We start from the raw sequence: 23,857 nt of genomic DNA on the forward strand, positions 1-23,857 counted from the left end.
CTAAATTTTCTGCAATCTATTAACAATTCAAAAGAAACCATAGTTGGGATAATATAGGCAGGGTAAGGTAATAGGGAAGTTAGAAAATATATTCAAAAAATTAAGCTGGAATTAGGAGTGAGGGTATAACCCGCCTAAAAAATAAACAGTCTGGCTGGGTGCTGGTGACTCACACCTTTAATCCTAGCTACTCAGAAGACATGAGAGCTGAGGATCCTGGTTCAAAGCCAGCGTGGGCAGTAAAGTCTGTGAGACTCTTATCTCCAGTAAACCACCAGAAAACTGGAAGTGGCACTATGGCTCAACTGATAGAGTGCTCGCCTTGAGCTGAAGAGCTGAGGGACAGCACCCAGGACCAGAGTTCAAGCCCCACATCAATAACAACAAATAATGGGCTGAACCACAAGAAGTTGAGTCAACTGTTTCAAAAACCCACAGAACTGCCTTCTTTCTAACACTTTCTTTTTCTTTTTCTTTTTTCCACATGTAGAGTAAACATTTCTGCCTCAGAGAAGTAAATAGGTATGGGAATAAAAAGTGACTCTTTCTGGTAAATCTATGACCAGAATGAATATCTTAAATAGGATCACGAAGAGCAGACTTCCATGTCACAAAACTCCTTTGCCAATCCAGATCCACTGTGCCACTCTTGCATAACAGTAGCAAAAAAAAAAAAAAAGAAGAAAAACAATAAAAGGATAATAGAGAAGTTGCTAGGCTACCCTTCATCCAAGTGACCAGTTTGTGAATGAGGAGCTCCAACCCACATAGAGACATGAAGGTCACTTACGAAGCCCCTAATTCTCTGTTTGGCAGAAGCCGTCAAATTCTCCCACTCCTGGCAACTGGCAAGGTACTATCAGCTAACTTGTGTGAGGTTTTGTGAATGACTTCAAGCTTGTATTGTTAATCTAATTTCCTCAAGGGTCACAGTGGGGCATGGAAAATCTAGTAGGGTTCCCTTTTCTTTCTTTTTCTTTCTTTTTTTTGTCAGTCATGCGACTTGAGCTCTGGGTCTGGGGACTGATCTTGAGCTCTTCAGTTCCCTACAACTTGAGTCACAGCACACTTCTGGTTTTCTGGTGGTTAATTGGAGATGAGTCTCACAGATGTTCCTGCATTGGCTGGCTTTGAACTGTGATCCTCAGATCTCAGCCTCCTGAGTAGCTAGGATTAAAGGCATGAGCCACCAGTGTCCAGAGGGTCCCTTTTCTATTTGGGAAATCTCTTTTCCACATACCTTCCCAGAGATACCTAAGAAACTACAAACAAAACTGGATTATTTTGTGGTGCTTGGGATTGAATTTAAGGTCTCACATTTACCAGGCAAGTACTCTACTATATTACCTATACCCTCAGTCCTGTTTACTTTTGGGGTTTCTTTCTTTCTTTGTTTCCCTCAGATAGGGGTATCATGTTTTTACTCCTACTGACCTTGGACCACAGTCATTCTACCTTTGCCTCCAGAGTAGCTGGGATTATAGTCATGCATTATCATGTCTGGATTTGTTTTTAAGTATTTGTATTATAGTTTGAATTCAGGGCTTTGAGGCTCAAGGCTGGCATTCTACCCCTTGAGCCACACCTCTACTTCCTGTCTTTTGCTGGATGGTTGGATATAAGACTCAGAGGGTTTTCTGTTTGGGCTGGCTGAGAATTTGACCTTCAGATCTCAGCCTCCTAATAGCTAGTAGTACATATGTGAGCCACCAGTGTCTTTTCCTCCTCCTCCTCCTCTTCTTCCTCCTCCTTCTCTCCTCCTCCTCTTCCTCCTCCTCCTCCTGCTCCTCCTCCCCTCCCCCTCTTCCTCCTCCTGTTCCTCCTCCTCCTCCTCCTTCTCCTCCTCCTCGTCCTCCTCGTCCTCCTCTTCCTCCTTTTTCGGTAGATTCTCACTAAATTTTGTCTTGGCTAGCCTTCCACTATGGTTCTCCTATCTCTACCTCTAGAGGAGTGAGTCAGCATAGCTGGAAAGGAAACAGAACTTTTGCCTGACTCACTGTGGTGACAAGATCAGCAGGAATTCATATCGTCTCAACCTTCTCTCAACCCTTTCTAATTCATTTCTTCCCCCTTCTAAACTCTGTGTGTGTGTGTGTGTGTGTGTGTGTGTGTGTGTGTGTGTGTGTGTGTGTGCGTGTGCATTTATAATTGTGCTAGTACTAGGGCTTGGACTCAGGGCCTGGAGCTCTCATTTGGCTTTTATTGCTTAAGACTGGTACTTTACCATATCAACCACAGCTCCATTTCCAACCCTTTTTTGCCAGTCGTGGAGCTTGAATTCAGGTCCTGGGCACTGTTCCTAAGCTTCTTTTGGTCAAGGCTAGTATTCTACCACTTGAACCACAGCGCTATTTCTGGCTTTTCTGTGTATGTGGCCCTGAGGAATTGAACCCAGGGATTCAGCCATGGTAGGCAAGCACTCTACCACTAAGCCACCTTCCCAGCTCCTGTTCCCAATTCTTTGCTGATTCATTGGAGATCAGGCTCTCACAGACTTTTCTGCCTAGGCTGGCTTCAAACCAAGGTCTCTGCCTTTCTGAAGAGCTAGGATTATAGGCATGAGCCACTAGCATCCAGATTCAGGCCATGGGTTTTTTGTTTTGTTTTGTTTTGTTTTGTTTTTGCTTCAGATCCAGATTGTAAACATGTCTTGGATGGATTTATATCCTGCTTAGGGCCATAGCCCACACAGTACAAAGTAGACTTTACCTTCACTTGAGGTGAATTCTCATGGGAATTTAGTGGTGAGGATTACATAGTGTGGGCTATTATAGGACCCAGGCAGTATGTGAGAAAATGGGAAAGCACACAGCAGAGACCTTGGCATCTCTTTGATGGCCACAGAAGGAAAGTGTGGGTTTCCTCCATCTTGACATAAGTTCCTTTTTGGATTCTCCAAGTGTGAAGTTCCTCTGAAGCGATCCTTCTTTGATCTCCAACAGAACGCACTTTGTAGATCATCTCCATCCTTGACCCCCTGTGCATCTCCTTCCCACAATAGCCAGGTGTTCTTCAGAGATAATGCCATCTGCACAATAGCTTTGTGTCTCCTTCATGTCCTTCAGAAGTGGGGGCGGGGAGGCTTCAATCTTAGAGACCTATAGCATCCCTGAAGGGCCTTTGTTGCTTTTCCTTGAGATAAATGGGTGCCGGTGTCTCTGGGCAAAAGGGATCAAACTTTGCACAGTGATTTTCAGATCCGTTCAGCCTCCCAAGTAGCTAGGATTACAGGTGTGTATCACTGACACCTGGCTGCATTCTTTTTTTTTTTTTTTTGTCAGACTTGGGGGTTGAACTCAGGACCTGGGCACTGTCCCTGAGATCCTTTTGCTCAAGGCTAGCACTCTACCACTTGAGCCACAGCCCCATATCCAGTTTTTTCTGTGTATATGGTCCAGAGGAATCCAACCCATGGCTTCATGCATGCTAGGCAAGCACTCTACCACTAAGCGACATTCCTACCCTTGCATTCATGTTTAAGGATGGTTTTCTTTCTCTTGTCAGCCCTCTTGCCTTCTTGTAGTTTCCTGAGAACCTCAATTCCTTTCTCCTGAACACCAACAGTTTCTCCTCCAAGTGGAAAAGAGATGGAAAGTATTCAGAGTTTCGTAATGCTTTCTTTTGGCTCTATTTTTCTTCTATTGATTTCTTTGTAATTAAAAAGGTCATAGAAATGTGTGGGGCTGAGAAGGTGACTCAGTGGTAGAGTGCTTGCCTTGCATGCCTGAGGCCCTCAGCACCACATAAGCAAAAAGAAAAAGCCGAAAGTGGCACTGTGGCTCAAGTGTTAGAGCGCTAGCCTTGACCTGAAGAGCTGAGGGACAGCGCCCAGGCCCAGAGTACAAGCCCCACGACCGAGGCCAAAAAAGAAAAAAAGAAATGTGAGAGAAACGGTAGAAAGATGGAAGGGATCCTAATAGATGAGATGGGTGGAATATGGTGAATAATGGTGAAAGCATGTGGTTGTAGGGAATGTGGACTGACAATCATTCCTTCAACCTGAGTTTTTGGGGTAGGGAAGCCAAAGGCCCAGGGAGGGGACTTGAGTGGCCTGTGGAATTTCTGTGGGCAGGGCTCTCAGCGAACAGCACCCCTGGTGGGCAAATCCAGTGTAGCAGAGCATGTTACTTTGGGAAGCAAAGAACTGTCTGGCCTTGGGCTCCCCACTCACCATGCAGAGATAGGAGAAATGAAACAACCGGGGGCATTTTTTAGATACAGCCGTAGAATGCATACATCTCTCTAGAGAATCAGCCTCTGTGGGCAGCTGCTGGTTTAGCTCAGAAGTGAAGGGTTGGAGAAGAAAGGAGGGAGAAAGAGCCAGGGATGTTGGTTTCTTGTTTTTAGCTCTGTTAGCGTCTTCTGTGCTACTGTTACTAAACCGTATCCTAGTAATAAACACTATCCTAGTGTTACGGTTATTAAAAAAATTAGTTCTGGCTCTAATCCTAGCTCAGGAGGCTGAGATCTGAGGTTAATTGAAAGCCAGACCAGACAGGTTATTTTTGATAAACAACTCAGAAAGCTGGAAGTAGTCTTGTAGCTCCAAGTGTATATCGCTATCCTTGAGAACAAAGAGCCTCAGGGATAGCTCCCGGGTCAAGCTCCAGGATCTGTAAAAAATAAAAAAAAATTAGAACTGGGTACTGCAATCCTAGCTACTTAGGAGACTGAAATCTGATGATTATGGTGGGAAGCCAGCTCAGATAAGAGTGTCTGTGAGACTTTTATCTCCAATTAAACACCAAAAACCTGGAAGTTGTGCTGTGGTTCAAATAATGGAGTGCTAGACTTGAGCACAAAAGGTAAGCACCCAGGCCTTGAGTTCAAGCCCTAGGACCAACACAAACACACACACACATACACACACACACACTCACACACACACACACAGAGCTGTGCTGGCATGAGCTCTTCAGTCTTTTCTCCTTATGAGATTTTTTTCATTAATATTTACACAATATTTTATTATTTTCATTCAGGTGAAATCTTTCCTTAACTCTCTGAGTGGAGAAGAATTAGAGGCTCTAATATTTGAATTAGAACAACTCAGAAGCATTTTCCCTAGCAGAATTTTTTGAGGAAGAGGAAGAAGAGAAAAAAGGTAATATGAAAATTCAGAATCGGAGTGGGAAGATGCAATGTATTTATTATTACTAGAGTATTTATTATTACTAGGGTATTTATTATTATTATTATTATTATTATTATTATTATTATTACTAGATTATTTATTATTACTAGAGTGATTTGTGTGTTTGTGTGTGTGCACGCACAACACCTGTGCTGGTCCTGGGGCTTGAACTCAAGGTCTGCTTGCTGTCCCTGACCTTCTTTGCTTAAAGTTAGACCTTTAAGGACTTGAGCCACACCTCTACTTCCAGCTTTTTTTTGTGTGTGATTAGAGATAGGAGTCTCACGGAGTTTTCTTCCTACGCTGGCTTCCAACTATGATCCCCAGATCTCAGCTGCCTTAGTAGCAGTCTGACAGGGATAGCCACTGGTACCCTGCATCTCTCTCTTTTTTGCAGTAAGAATTTTCATGTAGAATTTTTTTTGCAACTTTCCCCCATCTAGGTGTTCAAACACGTCAGCCTCTTGCTTATGTCTTCTTTTTTTTTTCCCTGTCAGACTTCTCTTATCATCCCTCATACTGATATTGTTCATACACCCCTGCCAGTGATTACAGTTAAAGATTGCTTTTTCAGAGTTTGTCCTCAGTTTGGCTGATGTTTCTTTATATCTCTGGATACTTCATCTGTGCCTCATGACTTGTGGGATCCTTAATTCCATCTTGAATTGAGGCAGAAAAGTTGGTAGTACCTAAAACGTGAGTGGCACTCTTCCCCCTCCCTGCCTCCACAATTTAAAGCCTGTATCTCTTAGAAAATATGAATGTTGAAGCTGCTCATTTTTTATAGTAATTAGGTAATGTGGCAGTTAGTATAAAATGTAATTTCTGGACAAATGAATCTTAAGGGTTGTTTAATTTTAACATTTAATTAGATATATTTCTAAGACATATTCTCTGCTAATTGGCTATTTTAAGAAAGTGGAATCCAATGAACTAAGTTTTGTCTTTTTTTTAAAGCTGGTCCTAGGATTTGAACTCAGGGCTTGGATGTTGCCCTAAGCTTTTTTGCTCATGGGTAGTGCTCTACCACTTGAACCACTGCACCACTTCTGGCTTCTTCTGAGTAGTTTATTGGAGATAAGAGTCTCACAGACTTTTCTGTCTGGACTGGCTTTGACCCATGATCCTTAGATCTTAATTTCCTCAGTAGCTAGGATTACAAGCATGAGCCACCAGTGCCTAGCCCATTTGTAGTGTTTAAATGAACTATTTACTTTGCCATGGAATGACATTTTCACTCTGAAGTATACAAGTGGTCATAGAGACTAGAATTTTATTTGGTGAACATTTCTTAAAAGTGAATGAAATGAGCCTTTTCAATGAGAAAAGCAACGATGTATGAGTCATGATACACATTCAAACTAAGTTTCAATTTTGTAGAATGTATTTATTGCTCTGTTGAGCTTTGTAGCTTCCCAGTGCTGTTTACAGACTATGCTGATGAAATCTGTGTTGATAATAACAGCTATATTCATTGATTTCAGGACAGTTGGTCAGCATTTGGAAGATTTGTGTCACTCGGTGTGAGTATTTTCCCATTATTTAATGTGTGATGTTAGCAAATCATGTACAGGCAAAAGAAAAGAAAAGACTAACTGATTTTAATTTAATACATCCAAGCAGAAAATCTTATGGTATAGCTTCAGGCTCATTGCTATGTATCTCATTACAACTAAATTTTAAGAGATGACCACTAGTTGAGTTTTAGTGTAATATTAAGGAGTATGCCAGCATTAGCTTTATTGATAATCTGAGAAGGCAACTAAAATACTTCTTCCTTTTCTAACTAAGTGACTTTGTAAGGTAGTTTTTCTGCATATACTTGAAACAACATAACCCAACAGACAGTATAAAAGCAGATGAGAGAATACAGGTGTCTTTCATTAGGCTAAAGGATGAAGAGATTTATTAAAGATGTAAAACAATGGGACTATTCTGCTGAAATTTTACCTTTTTTGGAAAATACAGTGTTTTTCAATAAGCGTATATTAATAAGTAGTGTTTCTTTTCTTTCTTTTTGGTGAGTTGTGGGGAGTAAACTCTGGGCTTGGGTGCTGACCCTCAGCTCTTTAGCTCAGTGCTAGTATTCTACCACTTGAGCCACAGCGCCACTTACAACTTTTTCTGCTTATGTGGTGCTCAGTAATTGAACTCAAGGCCTCATGCATACAAGACAAACACTCTACCACTGAGCCACCTTCCCATCCCCAGTGTTTTTGTTCTTAAATTTACAAAACTACCATAAGCACTTGAGTTCTAAATTTTCTTTTGTTTGGGTTGTGAAACTAGGACTCAATACCTGATGCTTTGCTCATTACCTGAGTTCTACTTTTTAACATATCTGTCTGTTTCTCTTGTGTGTGTGCGTGCACATGCTAATGCATGTGTATCCCCTATTTTTTATTTAATTTATTTATTTTTGTGCCAGTCCTGGGGCTTGAATTCAGCACTTAGGCATTGATCCGGAGCTGCAGTCTACCACTTGAGTTATAGTTGTACTTCTGGGTTTGTTTTGTTTTGTTTTCTGAGTGGTTTATTGGAGATAAGAATCTCATTGACTTTCCTGCTCCAGCTACCTTTTAATAGCAATCTATAGATCTCAGTCTCCTGAGTGTGTAGCCAGGATTACTGGTGAGAGGCACCAGTTCCTGGCTCTACTTACATTTTTTTTTGTCGGTTGCGGGGCCTAAACTCTGGGTCTGGGCACTGTCCCTCAGCTCTTCAGCTCAAGGCTAGCGCTCTCTCACTTGAGCCACAGTGCCACCTCTGGCTTTTTCTACTTATGTGGTGCCGAGGAATCGAACCCAGGACCTCATGCATGCAAGGCAAGCACTCTACCACTGAGCCACCTTACCTTTTTAATTAGCTCTTTGGGAGCTCTCAAAATTTAAGAGTATTAAGAGGTCCTGAGACGAGCATGTTTGAGAGCTGCCAGATTAAAATTTTCCAAATGTCAGTGCTTTTAAAGATGGCTCTCTGTTTTACTTCTTTGAACTGTCAGTGTGCTTGCCACTGATATCTCTAAACCTCATTTGATTTTTTTCTATTTCTCATCAACTGTAAAATAACTAGTCTTCAAGTTTTCTACAAAGCAAATATTTCTCAGTGAGAAACTTTTCTTACTCCTTTAGTATGGATTTTATGCAGACTGGGACATTTTCTTTTTTGTTTGTTGTCTTCAGCATCGTGTTTAAGAAGTCAGACTAGACAATTGTATAACATCTTACTAATAAATGATTCCTTAGTCTATGTAAAAGCTTGATTCCTGATTAGAAAATGTTTTCTGACCAGGTACTGGTGGCTCACACCTGTAAACCTAGATACTCAGGAAACTGAGACCCTGGATGGGTTTAAAGCCAGCTCACCAGCAAAGTCTGTGAGACTCATCCCCAGGTAACTACCAAAAGCCCAAAATGGAGCTGTAGCTCAAGTGATAGAGTGTTAGATTTGAGCTGAAGAAGCTCAGGGACAGCACCCACACCCTGAGTTCATGCCCTAGGACTTGCACAAAAAAAGAAAAAAAGATTTTTTGAACATAAGTTCTTAATGTTCTTCTGAAGTATTGAGATGGCAGTTAACTATGATGGGCTTTGGAGTTATCCACTGAGTCAAAATAAAGATCTGTCTTTTACTAAAGCCATGTGACCTGTGATACTGAGCTCTTTTCTCATCTGTAAGGTAACCCAATCTAATTCCTTACAGGTTGTTAAAATAAGTACTAAATGAAATACTTTATTCAGAGGCTGGGAAGGTGTCTCAGTGGTAGAGTGCTTGCCTTGCATGCATGAGGCCTTGGGTTCGATTCCTCAGTACCACATAAGCAGAAAAAGCCAGAAGTGGCACTGTGGCTCAAGTGGTAGAGCACTAGCCTTGAGCTGAAGAGCTGAAGAGCTGAGGGACAGTGCCCAGGCCCAGAGTTCAGACCCCGAGACTGGCAAAAACAAAACAAAACAAAACAAAAATGAAATAATGTATTCAATAAGTGGCATAATAGTCATAAGCAAGGGATGGTAATTATTTTAATGATTCCAAAGATATAATAGATTAAAAAATCTGCTTTTTAGAAGTCTTAACTTAGGAAACACATAAAGCCATTGTGATGTGTTTAGATAGTTGCATTCTTTCTAATTAGTCCTCAATATGACAGTTGTGTTATTTATAAACTTTTTTTGTGCAATTAACTGCATTTGTTCATGTAATCAGCATCTGTTTGGTGTAGGAATGGGAATCCTGAACTTTAAATACCATTCAGAGGACTCTGAAGGATTTTCTAAACAGTTGGATTTTTGTCTAATATATTCACCAGAAATGACTCTGAAAAGAGACTCCTGCCCAACTCCTCTCACTCTGTGCCAGCCCTCCTCAGTGATATTTGTTGAGAATTCAGCAGTGATGTTGGCATTTAATGATATCTCAATGAAGTACTATAAAAACGGATGTAGCTGACGGGGGATAAATGTAGGAACCTGCTGTTGCGGTAGTGTTGGTCATCTTTTTCTATCAGCATTTTTGGACACAGTGGCAAGTGTCTGTGATCCTAACAATGACAGGAAGATGAAATCGGTAATTGTAGTTCAGGCATGCATCCAGGCAGGAAACCATACTCTCCCTGAAAATAGTCAAGGGAAAGCAGGGCCCAAGGCATGGCTCAGTGGTAGAGTGTCTGCTTACTAAGTTTGAGTGAGCTGAGCTCAAACCCCAGTACCATCATAACAAAGTAAAACAATGGTGGAAGATCACTACCAAATACTTTCCACAGAATTAAGTATATATTGGGCAGGATTGTGGCCCAGTATTAGGCTAGGGGTGTAACTCCATGGTACAGTACTTGCCTGAGGCTTTGCATTTGGTGACTGGCATTGAGATGAGGAGAAGTTGCATCGAAATTATGTAGGATGGTGCTGGTGGCTCACGACTATAATCAGCTACTCAGGAGGCTGAGACCTGGAGGATGGACGTTTAAAGCCAGCCAGGCAGAAAATTCTGTTTAGATCTATCTCCACTTAGCAAGAAAAAGACAGACTGGTGTTGTGGTTCAGATTAGTAAGACATCAGCTGAGTTCAAGCTGTGGTCCTGGCACCAAAAACAACAATAACAAAATAAATAAATAAAGGAATAAAGTGTGGGCTTTGGAGGGACTTTGGAAAAAGGAAGGACTCTCCCAAAATCGGAAGATGCATGCCTGAACTACAATTACCGATTTCATCTTCCTGTCATTGTTAGGATCACAGACACTTGCCACTGTGTCCAGCCTCTCTGTTGAGATGGAATCTCCTAAAATTTTCTGCCCATGCTGGGCTGGAACTGAGATCCTCTTAATTTTGGACTCTCACATTAGTGTTGGAGGATGAGCACATACTAATATAACAGGCTATGGCTGAGAAGGGATCTCACAAACTGTGCTGCCAAGGCTGACCTCAAATTATAATCCTCCATTCTCAACCTCTCAAATAGCTAGGTTTACAGGCATGAGCCACAGCAGTGACCTGCCTCATTTTGTTCACAACACTTACCAAAAAATAAGTTTATTAACACTCAAACATAATACATTGTATATCTGAACATTGTAAATTAAATGTATATATTGGAATATTATTTACATTCTAAGTACACACTAAATAATTTTTTAGAACAGAATGAGATAAATATAAGTGAAAAAAAATTCTGCATGCTATTGGATCATTTTGTCAATATTTTGTGATATAGGTATGTCATTATATTTTCAGATTAATTTCTTGCACCCAGTAGGATTTAGTTGGATGACAACCTACGAGTCAGGTTTTAGATTTTTATTCATATTAGGATATAGTTAAATGTTGTTTAAATGAGTTACATTGGTAAGGATGGTATTAATGAGATCAGCTTCACAATCCATCTTATACTTGGGATTGCTAAGTCATTTTAATTCTTTCTCTTAAATGCCAAGGGAGAGGCACAAATGAGCTATGATACATTCTTCCCGCCAATCCCGGGAAATTTTGGGGACAATGGTCAGATAAAGCAGTAACAATTTGCCCTTTAAGCTATAGACTGCTGATTAAAAAATATATAGATTCTAAAGGCTAAAACCTTAGGCTGGTCTCAAAGTGAGTGAATGGATAGGATTTATTTGTGTAAAGAGAGAAGGAATATTTCCTGACAGTATGTTTGGCTGTCTTGATTATAGTTTGCTCTTGACTTACCCATATGTTTGCATGTTTCTTCAGTGAGGTGTTCTGCTTTCCCATCATCAAGATAACATTTTCCTTAGCACCCTTCCAACATTAATCCTTTCTCCCGCTGATTTAAACATCACCTTGCTCACTTGGATCATGGATTATTCCCTCAATTTTACTTCCTTTTTTGTTCCTAGATTAGTGCTGATCAGTTCTCTACTCAGCCACTAAAATTATCTTCCTTTGATTTAAATTTGATCTTACTTGTCTCTGTTCTAAAAATCATTCAGTGGTTCCTCATCTCTTCGTTAGAATCTTTGGAATCTTACTAGGGTGTAAAGGCCCAGTCTTTGCTGGATCCTACTTTGTTGTTTTTTTCCTTTGTTTACATTAAATGCTGTGATCATACTAAACTTCCTGCTATGCTTTCACCCCCTAATCTTGGCACTCATTTTCTCTGCCTGAAACTCTTCCCATAACTTGAATTCCATTTTTTAAATTCTTTTTCTTTTCTTTTTTTCTGGTCCTGGGGCTTGAACTCAGGGCCTGGGTTCTGTTCCTGAGCCTCTTTGTGCTGAAGGCTAGTGCTCTACCATTTGTGCCACAGGGTCACTTCTGTCTCTTTCTGTTTGTGTGGTACTGAGGAATCAAACCCAGGGCTTCATGCATGCTAGGCAAACACTCTACTACTAAGCCACATTCCCAGCCCTGAATTCCATTTACTTTATACAATATCTGCTTCATACTCTCCATTCATTATTCTGTAATGTGACGCAAAGAGCATTGAGAGTGGAGGCCAAGGTTTAACTCCTAACCTTTGCTAAGAAATCTTGTGGAAATTCTTGACCTCTTCCAGCCTTCATTATCTTTATTGCCAACGTGTGATAATGCCCACCTCTCTTATAAGCCCATTAAGAACATCTATCGACATACTATACACAAAAAAATTCTATAAGCATGTCAGCCAAAGATGTTTGGTGTGGCAACGTTTGTGATGACAACAAGAATGATCCCAAGGAAGCATTTAGCTTCACTGCTCAGGTGACCTTCCTGAACCATCCAGGCCAAATCAGTGCTAACTATGCCTCTGTCCTGGATTGTCATTCAGCTTAAATTGCTTGCAAGTTTCCTGAGTGGAAAGAGAAACTTGAACAGAGATCTTGTAAGAAGTTGGAAGCTAGTCCTAAATTCCTGAAGTCTAGTGATGCTGTCATGGTTCATATGGTTCCAGCAAGCCTTGTGTATGTGGAGAGCTTCTCTGACTATCCTCCTTTGGGTCATCTTGCTGTTTGTGATAGGAGACAGTTGCTGTGTGGCATCAAAGCTGTGGACAATAAGTCTGCTGGAGCTGGCAAGGCCACAAAGTCTGCCCAGAAATCTCAGAAGGCCGAGTGATTATTATTATCCCTAACGCCTGTAGCTTCAGCTTAACCAGTGGTGGAAGAAAAGTCTCAGAAATGTTTGTCTTAATTGGGCATTTAAGTTTAATAGTAAAAGACTGGATAATGATAACAATGCATCATAAAAACTTGAGAAGGAAAGGAAAAAATTCTATAAGCACTCATATTCCATGCTCATTAAATTGTTATGCATACTTCTGCTGCATTCACTCCTCTTCCTTCTCACCTTTCTTGTGATCCTCAGCAGTTTTTCTGGAATGTTTTTCATGTAAAACTTTATTTTTTTTCATGGGATGAAGATTTTTCTGAAGAGATAACAGATGTTTTTACCAACACATCTCCTGCAAATCAGACAAACTGGCCAGGGTAAGTTATTACTTCTTGGTGATTGAGATTCATTTGTGACACTTCAGTGAATAAAAACTGAGATAGTAACCATTTACGATATGGAAGTAAGAGCGAAAGCCTTGCTCTTTGTTGGTGACTTGTGAGCTATGTGCATATCCAAGGTCAGAGTGGGCAGGGAGGTGCTATATCCAGAGAAATATTTAATACAACATATATTCCATTGCCTGCTCATGCACAGGACATGGGATGCTTTTTCCTTTTATCCCTATCTTTCCCAGGCTCAGGAGACATTCTGTAAACCAGTACGCCCCAGGCACACAATGCTCTCTGGACAGAGGGAACTGATATAATCAGGATGTCCTGTTTGCTCCTAAGTCCTAGGGTAAGGACCCTAATACTTGATCTTTTTGGTTGTTGTTGTTATTAGAAAATAAATTTTGTTATGGAATGTCTTGGGTAAAAGAAAGACATTCCTCAAGCAACAAAGTAGCAGAAAGTTCCAGGCCAGCCTGTTCTAGCAGGGTTATAACTCAAAAAGAAAAAAAAAACATAAAGAAATACATGTTTAAAATCTACTGAATGTAAGAAAAAAAGAGTACAGTTTCCTGTGAGTATATAATGTCAGAGAGTTTCCTGGAAACAGTAGCCTCTAAAATGGGATGATTTTTTTCTTTATAGGGAAATAGTAATAACATTTATTATTATAACCACAATTCAGTGACATTCAGTACATTTCCAGTATTGTAGAACCATCACCTTTATCTTATCCCAAACATATCCATCACCCTCGACAGAAATTTTGGGCCATTAAACCATTCATGCCTCTTTCCTTACCTCAACCCACAGTAGCCCTGAGTTATTTTCTGTGTCTGTGAACTTTCTTACTCTTGGTACTTTATTGTTGTAGTCTGAATGTTTGGATTTCCATAATTTTTCATATGGTAACACTTGATCTTTTATTCTTATCCCCTAATGTTTGCTTTCTCCATGAAACCCTCTCAGAACACTCCTCGGGAACTCATCTTCTGCAGTTCAAGTGCATCTCTTCACTATTCAATCTAGTATTGTTTAAAAATGGTCAAATTTAAGAAAAGTCATAAAAAGAATATAAACAGTATTTGTGTGCTTTTTATGAAAATTCACTATAGTTAACATTTTCCTTCTTTCGCTTAATCACTTATTTGTGTGTATGTTCTCTTTGTGGACATACATTTGAGATTAACTTGTATATATCATAGTCCTCTATTCCTACATATTTTAATCTTGCTCTCCTCAGGATAAAAATGTCCTGTTATTACATATCCACAGTAGTTACCGGCTTCAGTAAATTAATCACAATGCCATACTTTTGCTTAATCTTTGTCTATATTTCAGTCTTGACAATTGGCTCAATTCTGCCCTCTCATTTTTTTCTCCAGTACTAATACCAGTACATGATCATGAATTATATATAGTTGTGTATACTTGATCTCCTATAGTCTATAATAATTCTCTGCTTTTCCTTTATAACATTACTATTTTTAACAACACAAGCACCTGCTTCCATTTAGTAGCTAGGATTAGAGGTATGAGTGACTGCTGACTAGCAAATGTAGAGTTCTTGAGGGTTAAATTGTGTTATTTGTTTTTGTTTTTGTTTTTTACAAAGTATGAGGCCCATTGTAAAAATTGCTCAGTGTTGATGACCCTATATAAACTAGCTTATTATCCCAAATATACATGTAGATGTTCAATAAGCAGATATGTCTCTATATTTTTATACTAGGTAATTTGCTAGGTGCTAGGGAAGTAATGATGAGGACATAGAAAAATCACAAGAATAAAAGAAATCATGTTAATAAATATTTTTGAGGTCAATAATTCTCAATGTGGTCCCTATGTGGCAATTCTCAGAAGGCAGTTTTCAAATAATTGAAATTTCAAATAATTTCAAATTGAAATAGAGATACAGGATATAGCAGGGGCATTGGCCTGGTTGTCTGCACACTAAGGATGTAGGGAAATGTGCACTGGAGCATGTGGTTCTGGGAATAATTTTTTAATACTTTTGTTTACATTTTTTACCTTTTTTCTCCAGGCTAGCAGGCTTCATACCTTGAGCCACAGCTTAATTACTCACTTTCTTTTTTCTTTGTTCCTTTTTGCCGACCTTGGGGCTTGAACTCTTCTGCCTGGGCCCTGTCCCTGAGCTTCTTTTGCTCAAGGCTAACACTCTACCACTTCAGCCACAGCAGCACTTCCAGCTTTTTCTAAGTAGTCTATTATGTTTCTCGGACTTTCCTTCCTTGCATCAAACTGTGATCCATAGAACTCAGCCTCCTGAGTATGAGTAGCTAGGATTACTGGTGTGACCCTTTGGCACCTGGCTAGGTTTTTCTTATGTTTTGGTTCTGGACCTAGGGCTTGAACACAGGGCCTGGTCAGTGTTGTTTAGTTTTTGTTTTTTATTTAAAGCTGATAGTCTATTTGAGCCAAAGCTCACTTTCTGCCTTTTTGTTGTTGTTTTTATTCTTTGTGTTAATCCCAGGGCTTCAAAGTGGCCTGGCCAGTCTCCAGTCTCCATGCTTTCTCCCCCTCCGCCCCCCCCCCCAAGTTAGCAAGCACTACATCTTTAGCCAGTGCACAACTCTTCCTTTTTATTTTTGGTTGTTGTTTTTATTTCTTTGTATTTGGCTTTTATTTATTTATTTATTTTGGCTGGTCATTGGGCTTGAACTCTGGGCCTGGGTGCTATCCCTCAGCATTTCAGCTCCAGGTCCTCTACCATTTGAGCCACAGCACCACTTGCAGCTTTTTTTTCTGCTTATGTGATGTTGAGAAATCGAACCAGGGCCTCATGCATCCAAAGCAAGCAAGCCCTCTACCACTGAGCCACCTTCCCAGCCCTGGTTTTCATTTTTTATGGTGATCCTAGGGCTTGACCTGCCAGTCTTCTTGAGGTGTTGGGCTTTTTCCCCCCTCTAGGATGGAAGTTTTACAAGTTGAGCCATAGCTCATCTTTTTTTTTTTTTTTTGGTGGTTAATATTGTAAGGTCCGCTCCTGGATGGCAAGCAGACTCCACCCTCCTCACAGCAAAGTCTCCATCCAGTAACTGCATTACCTTGGGAACTGGGACACCTGGAAGAAGTCACATTTGCATCCACTGAGGTCATATCTGAATTTGATGTGGCCACACCTTTCTCTGCACGTACCCTAGGTAAGGCCTAGCCCAGGCCCAGACACTCTCTCTCTGCTCTCTCTCTGCTCTCTCTGCTCTCTCTGCTCTTTTCTAGCTCTTTCTTCTCTCATTCCTCTCTTTCCCAACTCTCTCTCATTCGAAGGCTTTTCCCAGCCAGGTGGAGTGCCAACCTTGCCTGGTCCCAGCAGGTCTACTGAATAAAACTAGTCCCTTACCTGAATAGCACATGCATGGTGCTGTTCTTACTCGGCTATCTCTTTTTTTAAAACCTAACAAGTGAGATAAGTGTCCTATGGCTCTAACTACTCAGGAGGCTGAGATCTGAGGACCTCAGTTGGAAGCCAGCCCAGACAGAAAAGTCCTTGTGAGACTCTTATGTCCAATTAAGCACTCAAAACCCAGAAGTGGCGCTATGGCACAAATGGTAGAGCACAAGGCTTGAGTACAAAGAGGCTCAGGGACAGCACAAAAGTCCTGAGTTCAAGCCCCACAACAGTCAAAAAATACAGAAAGAAAAAAAGTACTACAGGAAGCCAAGATGACTATCCAGACAGCTTGGTATTGGCATAAGAACAGACATCAGGACCAATGGAATAGAATTGAAAACCCAGAAATGAACCTACAGACCTATAGACATCTAATCTTCGATAAGGGAGCTAAAACAATAGAATGGAAGAAAGACAGCCTCTTCAGTAAATGGTGCTGCTAAAATTGGTTAACTACTTGTAGAAAACTAAAGCTAGATCCTTATATATCACCTTGCACCAGAATCAACTCCAAATGGATCAAAGACCTCGAAGTCAAAGTACACACTTTGAAAACATTACAGGATGGAATAGGAGAAACCCTAGGTCTCCTCGGCTCAGGCCAAAATTTTCTGAATAGAGACCCGGAAACACAACAAATCAAAGAAAGGTGGGACAAATGGGATTGCATGAAGTTGCAGAGCTTCTGCATGGCAAAGGACATAGCTAGCAAGATCAATAGAAAGCCCACGGATTGGGAGAAGATCTTCACTAGCCATACAACAGACAAGGGTCTCATATCTAAAATATACTTGGAACTCAAAAAATTAAATCCCCCAACAACAAATCCTCAAAGAAACAACTGCCCAATAAATAAGTGGGCTAAAGACTTAAAGAGAAACTTCTCTGAAGAAGAAAGAAGGATGGCCAATAGACACATGAAGAAATGCTCAACCTCCCTAGCCATAAAAGAAATGCAAATCAAAACAACATTGAGATACAACCTCACTCTAGTTAGAATGGCTAAAATCAAGAACTCTAACAACAACAGATGCTGGAGGGGATGTGGACAGAAGGAAACCTTACTTCATTGTTGGTGGGAATGTAAACTTGTTCAACCACTTTGGAAAGCAGTATGGAGGTTCCTCAAAAGACTTCACATAGAGATCCCCTATGACCCAGCAATCCCATTTTTGGGCATTTACCCAAATGTTTACAAACAAGACCACACTAAAGCTACTAGCACAACTATGTTTATTGCAGCATTATTTACCATAGCTAAGATATGCAACCAACCCAGATGCCCCTCAGTAGATGAATGGATCAAGAAAATGTCGTATATATACACAATGGAATTCTATGCCTCCATCAGAAAGAATGACATTGCCCCATTTGTTAGGAAATGGAAAAACGTGGAAAACATTATATTAAGTGAAGTAAGCCAGGCCCAAAGAAACATAGGTCCCATGGTTTCCCTTATTTGCAATATCTAGTATATGTATGAGTCAAGCGGAAAAGGTCAGATAATGTGATGTTAGGAAAATGAATCCTTAGATATGTATTCAAATGTTTTTTTTCCTTTCATGCATTTGTTTCTAACGCATTTATAAGATTATCTCTTTGTAGCTTTGTATGTCCCTCCCCCACAGTATAACCCTGCTTTTACTATATTTGATGTCAGTATAACTTGTGTAGGAGATGGGAAAAAACAAGTCGTTTAAGGATACAGGTAGACCTGTTGCAACAATGAGAAGTACAAATTGTCATGTCGAAAACGAGCTTTACAATGTTGGTGGGGGGGCTAGCGGGGAGGATTGGGTGGGCAGATGGGGGGGAGGCTGGGAAGGGATGTTAAGTGTAAACAAAGGAGGAGGCTGCAATGCTTGATAAGAAATGTACACATTAACCTGCCCATGTAATTGTAACCCCTCTGTACAGTGTGTTCACAAAAAAATAAAAATAAAATAAAATAAATAAATAAGGAAAAAAAAGAAAGTTGAGAGCCAAGGTTCAAAGCCATTCTAGGCATGAAAATCAATGAGACGTTTTTCACCAATTAACCAGCAACAGGTAGGAAGCAGTAGAGCTCTACCCTTGAGTAAAACTCAAGTTTTAGCCCAGGAGTAGCATAAATGAAAAGAATTCTCATTTACTTTCCTGCCCAGGCTGGATTCAAACCACAAATGCTCAGATTTCAGCTATTTGAGCAGGTAGGATTATAGGTGTGAACCATATTTTTAAAATCTTGAATTGGCTCTAATATTTTTGTCCTTCTTTTCATTAATTTATTATTCTTTTTCACTTTTTCATAAGTTTGGGTCATCCAGCTTATTATTAGGGCTGGCCACTGTTTCTGAGGTTTTTGTTTTGAAGTTTTTTTTTGTGGATTTTTGTCCCAACCTGCAGGACGTCAATGAGGGCGATGAACCTAAACGAGAAGGAATGAAGGGACAAGAGACATGAAGAATGACAGCAAGACAGGGATTCTGATCAAGCTGCAAATTTTTATTTTTCACACAGGGGTATTTATATGCTTGGAATAAGGAAGCTTTTAAATTGGCCATTAAGGAAGCTTTTTCATTGGCCATAGCAGCTGCAGGATGTTTGCGTAGGGCAGGGTGAAAGGGTGGTCATTAGCAGCTGCAGGATGTTTGCATAAGGCAGGATGAAAGGGTCGGATTTCTGAGAGTGGTTCTGTAAACTCAGCCACAAGATGTTCCAGTGAGATAGTCAAGCCTATCTTCATGTTGAGAGACTCCTTTTGGATCTCAACAGATTTTTTTTTTTGAGCTTGTTATAGTACTTGAACTCCAGGCCTGGTCATTATTCCTAATTTTTTCTCAAGACTAGTAGGCTTCCCACCTCAAGACAGTTCAAATTGTGGCTCTTTATGTATTTTTCTTTCTTTCTGCATTTATTTTAGGTGATGCTCTTATGGTTTGTACTCAGGACTTGGGCATTTTTTTTTTTGAGTTTTTGTTGTTGCTGTATTTTTTTTTTCTTCATTGCTGGTCTTAGGGCTTGAACATAGGGCCTTAGCTTTTGCTAGTCATAAAATCAGGGCAGAGAGACTGTGTCTGAGGTTTTTCCCTTTTCTTTCTCAAGACTAGCAGTGTCTATGGCTTGAGCCACAGATAAAGTTCTGGCTTTATTTATTTATTTATTTATTTTCATTTTTGTTGCTAGGGCTTCAACTCATGACATGGCCACTCTCCTGAGGCTTGAAGTCAGGGCAGGGCCATTGTGAATGAAGCATTTTTTGTATTGTTTATTCTCAAGGTTAGCATACTTTAACAGCTTGAGCAACAGCTGCATGAATGGCTTTGTTTATATAATGTTCTCTACCACCCCCACCAGGCAAAAGTTGTAAAGTTCATTTTTGAAATAATTTCTTGTACATCTCATTGTTGCAATAGGTCTAGCTGTAACCCTATTTAAACAATTTGTTTTTTCCCTTCACCTTCACAAATTACCCCAACATCAAATACAGTGAAAATGTGGGAGTTATTTATTTATTTGGTTCTGGTCCTAGGGCTGGAACACAGGGAGTGGTGACTCTTCCTAAACCTGAAATCAGGGCAAGGTCACTGTGCTGGAGTCTCTCTCCCGTGTCCTGAGCAAGGCTGGCAGGCTCCAAAACTTAAGCCACATTTCAACATCTGGCTTTGTAAAACAAATTTGGTGATTCATAAGGGGTAAGTTTCTTATGGAGGAGCTGGGAAGTGGCTCAGTGGTAAAGTACTTGCCTTGAGCTGAAGAGCTAAGGGACACCATCCAGAGCTGGAGTTCATGCCCCACAACCCACAAAAACGAAAAAAGAAAAGAAAAAAAAAGCTGAGTGCCAGTGGCTTACACCTGTAATCCTAGCTACTCAGGAGGGTGAGATCTGAGGATTGCAGTTCAAAGCCAGACTGGGAAGGAAAGTCCATGAGACAATTATCTCCACTAAATCACCAGAAAACCAGAAGTGGCCCTGTGGCTCAAGTGGTAGAGCACTAGCCTTGAGCTGAAGAGCTTAGGGACAGTGTGCACGCCGAGTTCAAGCCCCATGACCAACCAAAAAAAAAGAAAGATTCTCATGGGAAGACAGGGACATTAGCCAGGTTCTAAAATCAGAGTATGGTGATTCGAAGCCAGCCAGGGCAGGAAAGTTTTTGAGACTCTCATCTCCAATTAATCACCAAGAGCATGGAAGTAGAATAGTTCTAGTCTTGTGCAAAACAGCACAAGTTCAGGCCCCAGGACTAGCACACATAAAACCTAGTGTCATGGAGCTTCCTGCCCAGGTTGACTATGAACCACAATCCTAAAATTTCAGCTTCCAAAGTAGCTAGGATTATAGGCATGAGCCACTACTTAAAAATATTTCATTGACTTCTCTCTTCTTCTTTTGCCTTCTTATTATATTGTTCATTTCGTGTGTGTGTGTGTGTGTGTGTGTGTGTGTGTGTGTGTGTGTGTGTGTGTGTGTGTGTGTGTCCTGGTGCTTGTTCTAGACCTTGAACTCTGGAGCCTAGCCACAGTCTCTGAATTTGTTTTACTTTTATTTTTAATGCTGTTTCTAGGCTTTGTATTCAGGGCCTAGTCCCTGTCCCTGAGTCATTCTTTTGTTGCTGGTGGTGGTGGTCCTAGGGCTTGAACATAGGGCCGGGTCACTTCCTGGGTTTGAAACCAGGGCAGGTCCACTGTGTATGAGGGTTTTTGTTGTTCGTTTTCCCTCAAAGCAAGCAGTCTCTGTGGCTTGAGCCACACAGATCAACTTCTGGATTCTTTTACTTTTTGGCAGTTCATGGAAGATAAAAATCTCATAGAATATAAGAGTACTGTATCAGCAACTGAAATCTGAGGATTGGGGTTGAAAGCCCGGGCAGGTAAGTCCGTAAAACTTATCTCCATTTCATCCCCCAAAGAAAGGAAGTGGTAGAATGCTACCTTTAAGAAAAAAGAATTTCTATTTCAAGCCCTGGGTTCAAGACCCCTACCTGATACATACTCACAAACTCGTAAGGGACTTTTCTGCCTGGGATGCCTTGGAACCCAGATCTTCAAATTCTGTCTTTTGTGTAGCTTGAGCTCCAGGTGTAAACCACCAATTCTCTTGGCTTTTGTGCTCATCTTCCACTCTGATTTTTATTTGTGTTTTGTATTTAATTGATTAATTATTAGTAGTCCTACCCTATGTATCTGGGCCTGGTCACTGTTATTTTGCTTTTTCATTCAAGGCTGTTGCTTTACCACTTGAACCACAGCTCTACTTCTGGCATTTTTGCTGGTTAGTTGGAGATTAGAGCCTCATGGAATTTCCTGCCCAGGTGGGCTTTTAACCACCATCCTGAGATTTCATGCTCCTAACTGGGATTACATGTCAGCCACCAAAAAGTGCCTGGCTCACTCAATTTTAATATTCTTTTTTTTTGTGGTTGGTCATGGGGCTTGAACTCTGGGTCTGGGCTCTGTCCCTCAGCTCTTCAGTTCAAAGCTAGCGCTCGACCACTTGAGCCACAGAGCCACTTCCAGCTTTTTTCTTTTTTGCTATATGGTGCTGAGGAATCAAACCCAGGGCCTCATGCATGCAAGGCAAGAGCTCTACCACTGAGCCAACTTCCCAGCCCTCAATTTTAATATTCTTAATAGGCTCTTACAGTCTTTTTATTCACATGATGATGATGATGATGATGATGATGATGATGATGATGATGATGATGATGATGTGCTGGTCATAGGTTTGAAATCAGGGCATGGGTGCTGTCCATGATCTTCCAGTTGAACCTCAGCTCAAGTCCTGGACTTTTCTTTATTTCTTTTTGCTTCTTTCTTGGTGGTTAATTTGAGAGAATTGTCTCATAAAAAACCTTGGCACTACTCAGAAGGTTGAAATCTGAGGATTGTGTTTTCAAGCCAGTCCTGACAAGAAAGTCCAAAACACCCTTTTCTTTTTCTTTTTGTTGTTGTTGTTGTAATGACAAAGGTGAGGTGCAGTGGAGTTGCAGTTTCATTAACAGGTAAAAAGGATGTTTGCTTTTGAGCAATAGCCTCCCAAAGTACACTGCCTCCTGACTAGGGATGGTCCACTGATGGTTAGAATGACTTGTCTTCCTTCTATGACCCTATTACCCTGGTAACCGATTGTTTACAAAGATGTGATCCTGACACCTTAGCAACATGAGAAGGGACAATATCATTCCTAGGTTGGGATGAAAACCAAGTGGATCCCCCCATTTGGTGTGCTGCCTCGCTCTGGGGGGCCAGGATGATAGTGCACCCTTCTGTGAAGAAGGAAAATGACTTGAACAATTCTGTACTCTTTGTTCATTTCTGACAGATGAGGGCTGTGGATAAATTCATGGACTCACCTAGGGACAAGCAGGGAATTTTCTAGGATCTCCATTGTGTCTAGGAAGGAAGGGCCTCAGGTTTTGCTGCAGAGAGATGCATCCTACAGTGCGGTTGCAGCAGCCCTGGCTTGCTCCAATGCCAGTGATTTCACAGATCAGCAATATACCTGGACCCAGGAAATGTCACCTTATGCAGATGAAATAACTCTCAGGACATCTGTCCTGATGACCATGGAAGCCTATGCCAGTGCAAGCGTTGGTGACACAATTCTGCTCATGTGGCTGGGAGTATGGAAGTGGCACAGGTGTGGATTTGAGGTGTTGGATAGCACACGTGGTGTATGCTTTCTGCTCTGCCCACCACATGAGTAAAGGCAATGCTGGATTCTGTCTGAATTTAACTGGGGTCTGAGGGACTGTGGATTTTCTGGGATGCCAAAACTCCCAGGGGGACATAGGTTGAGCTGGACTAGGTGAAAGGGAGTGAAGGAAACCTCCAGAAAGAAGGAAGTCTTGATTCTCTTTAAAAGTTCCTTTAATGCTTAAATTTTAATGAAAACGGGAAATAAATGGAAAAAGTGATTCTAGATCTCAGTTTCCTGAATAGCTAGCATAACAGGTGTGACACTAGTACCCAACTCACTCTTTTGTATCTATTGAGTTTATTAGGTTCTAGACACTGTAGCAAGGAAAAAAAGAAAAGCTTTGTTTTGAAGGTCTATGCCTTTGTGTGTGGGGTTGGGAGAGGGTAGGGAATGTATACACATAAATATGTTTAAATATATGATGGAAAAAATATATTGAGTGATGTGCTAGGGAGGAATGTTAGCAATTTGCAGTGATGTATGAGTTCAGAAAAGCCTCATGTGGTAAAGTGACTTAGAAGAGATCAAGGCAACTCATCCAGGCCCCAGAATCAGGTAGAGTCATGAGCTCGAAGTATGAGCACCTACACCTGGGTCCCCTCCCATTTCTGGAGTTCCCTCCATACAACTGGCCCCTCCCTCTCTCTGCCCAGACCCACCTGGACTCCCATCTACCTCACTTCCTTTTCCCTCAG

At 40.9% G+C, this 23,857-nt stretch overlaps 1 long non-coding RNA gene across 6 annotated transcripts in view; it reads left to right on the top strand.

The window, feature by feature from the left end:
* Positions 1-23,857, top strand: part of LOC138820158 (uncharacterized) — a 34,161-nt gene that overhangs the window by 1,254 nt on the left and 9,050 nt on the right. Inside the window, exons 3-10 of one of the 6 annotated variants that reach the window (XR_011369737.1) lie at positions 491-853; positions 4,983-5,104; positions 6,619-6,657; positions 12,990-13,056; positions 13,317-13,420; positions 16,071-16,235; positions 19,995-20,157; positions 21,249-21,333. This is a non-coding gene — a long non-coding RNA (uncharacterized lncRNA). Of the gene's footprint in view, positions 1-490; positions 854-4,982; positions 5,105-6,618; positions 6,658-12,989; positions 13,057-13,316; positions 13,421-14,040; positions 14,127-16,070; positions 16,236-18,868; positions 19,521-19,994; positions 20,158-21,248; positions 21,334-23,857 lie in introns of those variants that run through there. The other 5 variants (XR_011369739.1, XR_011369740.1, XR_011369738.1 and 2 more) reach the window with 5 other exon arrangements.

This window comes from Dipodomys merriami, unplaced genomic scaffold (genome assembly GCF_024711535.1).
Source record: "Dipodomys merriami isolate MVZ:Mamm:240054 unplaced genomic scaffold, mDipMer1.0.p SCAF_842, whole genome shotgun sequence".
NCBI lineage: Eukaryota > Metazoa > Chordata > Mammalia > Rodentia > Heteromyidae > Dipodomys > Dipodomys merriami.